A 5,536-nucleotide genomic window follows, 5' to 3' on the forward strand; every position below is an offset into this window, starting at 1 on the left:
ATTAGCAATATTTTTCCAAATATTTATTGCTATTGCTTTCGTGCAGGAGTTTTATTATTAACTCCGTGCGGCGCGTGAGCTCCGAGGAACTACCATAATTCCAATATCGCGCAGGAACCGTACTTTTTCCAGAATTACAATTATAAGAAACAAACAGTTTGTTATTACATAAACAATAACAAACAAAAGTTGAAGGGTGACCACTACTCTATGTGGCCTTCTGGATGTTGGGATTCTAAACTTCAAATAAAACTATTAATTCTCTTGTAACAATATATATTCTCATCTCATAAACTTTCCCAACATTAATTTTACTAATTTTATATCTTGCCAATATGAGCCATACCTTTTTACTTACTTCTTACAAATTGTCACTTGTATGTTTTTTAATAACAAAGGAGGTTTACAGAGGAGGTCTTATTCGATTCAACATGCCGCCCACCAAGGACATCTAGTAATGTCCTTAACTACTAGACAGGTATAAAAAATTAAAACTAACAAACAATAGGAACTAAACATAACCGCCCACCGTAAGCTTAGTGCATTAACTAAATAAATTTCAGAAAACAAACTCTAACATACCTTTAACAATAACAATAAAATAGTACTGTAAAACAATTAACAAATTATTCACTTTACAGGTAGTAAGCACAACTTAGAAGTGGGTCGTTTAATTAAGGAGCCGTTGCATTTGAGAGTTACAACCCGCATGATCTGATCACTACCACGATGTTTAGTAACTACCCGTCCCATAAGCCACCTAGCCGAAGGCAAACCGTCCTCCTTAACTAACACTACATCACCCACGTTGGGCTCAGACATTTGTTTTGCCCATTTGTATCTCTGCAACATGTACATGAGATATTCGTCGGACCAGCGTTTCCAGAAATTTTGCACCATTTGCTGGGTAACCTGCCATCGTCTCAAACTACTAATACCATTATTACCTATCCATTCTCTAATATCTTCAGCAACAGAAGATTGCTCAATTGCCACGAAATGACGAAGCTCTTTAGCAGCCGTAAAGTAAGAGCCGTTGTCGCTCCACATATTATCACTCACCAATCCTCTACGTGACACAAACCTCTTGAACCCTACAATGAACCCGTCAGCAGATAAATCTCTAATGGCTTCTAAATGTATGGCATTAGTAGCCATACATTCCAATTCCAAATTGGCATATTCTATATGACCACTAAAACGTAAAATTCCTTCTTCATCTATTATAGGACATAATGACTTTAATTTACTTCTTGATTTACGATGTCCTACCTTCTTAATATCTTTAATTTCCTCTTGAAATTCCTCTTTCTGTACATGTCGTATGCAAACCTTAAATGCTTCTTCTATCTCTTCACTCTGTAGACACTCTTTAAATCTTTTCTTATTCTTATATTGTCTCATAAATTTCAAAACTCTTCTATAGTAAGCTTTAACCCGCACTAGCTTCTGTAAGGTCGAATACTTTGTCCACAAAGGAAGTTTTTCTACATTATCTGTAATAACGTGTATTTTGATAGCTCTTTGCTCCATGTTTGTTGCTATAGACTTAGGTCTTGTGTACTCTATTGACTGGTTTCTTAGCCAAGATGGACCCTGAGTTGTTTTAAATTCATCACATTCGCGATCCCGTGTTATTCCTAGTATCTTCATAACCTCATCACATTTAATATCCTTATCCCTTCTATTCCTGTCCTGTACACAACTTCCGAAATCCTCTCCTCTTTCAGAAATTTCCTTATCAAGTTCTTTACAGCTACTCACCCACTTCTGCAACTGGTATCCACACCTGGTAAGTATTTCCTTTATTTCTTTATAATATATCTGTATTCCTTCTTGTACTGATTGACAACCTGTCATTAAATTATCTACATAAAAGTCCCTTTTTATTATTTCAGATATTTTAGGATTATGTGCTGCTTCGTCGGTTGCTGTCTGCTGCAAAGTCTTCATCGCGAGATAAGGTCGAGATGAAGCTGTGCCGAACGTTATCGTTAATAATCGATATTCTTCTATTTCAGATCCTAGATCATCACGCCATATCACTCTCTGGAAATCAGTATCTTCAGAAGAAACTTTCACCTGCCTGTACATCTTTACAATATCAGAACAGATACTGATGGGGTGCATTCGCCATTTCATAATGATATGCCGCAATGGCGACTGCAACAAAGGACCTACCGAGATATCATCGTTTAGAGATACTCCATTTAGTCCTTTCATCGAGGTGTCGTAAACGATACGCACTTTGGTTGTCAACCTGTCTTCTCGCACGACTGCGTAATGTGGTATATAAACAGCTGATGTATCCCTTTTAGAATTATCACGTGGAACTCGTTTGATATGACCAATATCTTTGTACTCCTTGAACACCTTTGAGTAACGCCGTGCTAATTCGGGATTTTTCTTGAATTTAGCTTCTAAGTGCATAATCTGATCCAAATCGTTAACTACTAAATGATGACAATTGACTGCATCACTCGGCGTCGATATCTTGCCTGACAAAATCCAGCCTAATGCTGTGTTCTGTGCCACTGGAAAGCCCGGTGGGCCTTGTATTAAACCATCTCTCAAAATCTGGCCGTAAACTTCTGCGCCAAGTAGAATATTTATTCTACTAGGCGTATGATAAGCTGGGTCTGCCAAGCTTATTGTTTCTAACTGAGGCCAGTGACTTAGTACAAACTTAGTGGATGGCAATAGAGATGTAATGTTCCTTAGAACATACGCCTTGACTTTACAACTAAAACTTGGATTTAGGTGTGAGTGAATTGTCACTGAAACAATGTTCTCAGACGCTAACTCGCCGTTCTCACCACCTATTCCTGAAATCATTGACTTCACTGGCGTCTTTTCGAGTCCAAGAAGTTGAACTGCATCTTCAGTTATGAAAGACGCCTGCGATCCCTGATCTAGCAAAACTCTAAGGAGTTGTGTTGACCCATTTCTCGACTGTGCTTCGACAAGAGCTGTAGCCAACAAAACCTGTGATGAAACTGACTCCTTAGAAAAATGCGATATTACATTTGTGGCGTGTTCACCATCCGATTGCGATTCCTGAATATTCGAAACCGCTGAATTGACACTTACCTTTGCAACGTTGTTGCAGGCGGTCGAATTTGAGACAACTTTAGGATGTAGCAACGAATGATGCTTCCGCTTGCAAATGCAACACGAAGCATTATATCTACAGAACTTGGCTGCGTGGTTGGGACCTAAACAATTAAAACATAAGCCACTATTTTGGATGAACTGTTGACGTGACTCGTAACTCTCTTTTGCAAACTGTTTACAATTACTTATTTTATGTTGTTGCTTACAAAATTCACAAGAATAATGAATCACATTGACATTATTATTAGGGTTTACAACATGATGTACTTTAGACTTGCTATAACTTGCAATCATATTCGGTTTTGGCTTGACTGACTTTTCATCAAGAAATTCTAGCGCCCGAAATCTAGCCTCCAAAAAATCTTTGAACTGCAATAACTTGGGAAGTTCGTCAAGTGTGCTAATTTGAGTTTCCCATAGCTTGCGGGACTCACTGTCTAACTTCGCGCTCATTATATAAATTATTAGAATGTCCCAAGACGTTACGTCAATTCCAAGATTTTTCAGACCATTTAAACACTCCATCGTAGTGTCTAACAGACACTTAACAGACCTAGAATTATTCTCCGTCACATTACCTTGAGTCATTAAGCGCTTCAACAAACTGTTCGACAGAAATCTTTTATTATTGTATCGGCCTTTTAACAGAGTCCAGCATTCTTCATAATTAGATGAAGTGACCGGTATGTGTCGAACAAGTTGTTCAGCTTCACCTATCAACAAACCCTTTAAATAATGCAATCGTTGAACATCATCTAAACTCTCATTCTTGTGAATGAGTGATTCGAACAAATCTTTAAACGTTGGCCATTCTGAATAATGACCAGAAAATTTAGGTATTGAAATTTTTGGCAGTTTAACACTACCATTAGAAACAGACTTGGCTTGGACTGCCTTAACTGAACTACTACCTAATCTTTCCAGATATTCCTTTAATTCACTTTTATAATCTATGTACATTTCTTCAACATACTCATATATTTCATCAGTAAAATATTCATCTTTAGTTTGACTATCTAAAGAACCTGTTTGAATTATTTTATTATGCGTATTTAAAAATCCGTCCCAAGTTTGCTCAAGTAAATCTAATCGAGTACTGATATACCCATGTGTGATCCTATCCTTAGGCGATTTTTTTAAATTTATTCTAGCCTTTTCAATAACAGACTTCTTATTTAATTGCAATTTATATAGCGCCTCCATTATCTTATGAAAATTTTACGAGTGTCAAGAAATATCTGAATTCCAAGTCCTAACCTTGTAAGTAACTTCAATAAGTAAAAATTCTAAAAAATTTACAAGTATGAAAACTTCCGAAAATTTTTACAAGTATTTGAAACTTAATACAAAATCAAAAATCGGGCATAGGTTCCCCGTATGAACACAATTTCTTAACTGTAACTATTCTAAGTACTAAATCTATTTAAAATTTCTAAGTTTCAACTCACTAATACTTAAGGTTCAAAATTGTCTATACTTATTCCGCTTCGATTACTCTCTTTATAAATGGACTGTAAAATGTACTCACAACTTTTCACCACACTTATCCGTTTCACTGTTGAAGACCTCTTTCTTCAATTCTCTGGAATAGTGCAGTCTTGCAACACCTTCCGACGATCCGTCCAACTCGCAGCGCCCCTTGACGCCGTCCACCGGAACTGCCTCTTGTCACCAACTTGTCTGCTTGGCTTGGTGACAACTGCCACACTTACAGTGACAGTGGTACCAACTGCAGCTTCTCCTTGCTGCACGTTGATACTTCAGTACCGACGTGATGCGCTTCAATGCCGATCTAGCATTGGTTTCCACGCATTGGCCAAAAAAACCACCGGAATCCGGATCTTCAAACACCAAAATGATCCGCCTTGTCACGGACCAAAATGATCCGGCTCGTCACGGACCAAAATGACCACTACTCTATGTGGCCTTCTGGATGTTGGGATTCTAAACTTCAAATAAAACTATTAATTCTCTTGTAACAATATATATTCTCATCTCATAAACTTTCCCAACATTAATTTTACTAATTTTATATCTTGCCAATATGAGCCATACCTTTTTACTTACTTCTTACAAATTGTCACTTGTATGTTTTTTAATAACAAAGGAGGTTTACAGAGGAGGTCTTATTCGATTCAACAAAGGGTGAAATGGCTAACTCTGTGTTAAAACGCCAATTTAAGGCCTGTATGTGAATCATTAGGTCCTGATTAAACCTATTTAGTAGAGTGGGCAGACAGTGCAAACATACAATTTGATTGGCCGAGAGTACTGTCTCGGTAGGTGTAATCAAGCCCTTAGTAGGATTTTACTTATATAAGTATTGTTATCATTTTATCCAAAGTATAAAATTGCTGTCTTAAGGAACCGAACCCGCAGCCTCAGTTCTAGGAAGTGATAATCCAAGAATATGAGATTCGCG

This window comes from Aricia agestis, chromosome 9, assembly GCF_905147365.1.
Source record: "Aricia agestis chromosome 9, ilAriAges1.1, whole genome shotgun sequence".
Lineage (NCBI taxonomy): Eukaryota > Metazoa > Arthropoda > Insecta > Lepidoptera > Lycaenidae > Aricia > Aricia agestis.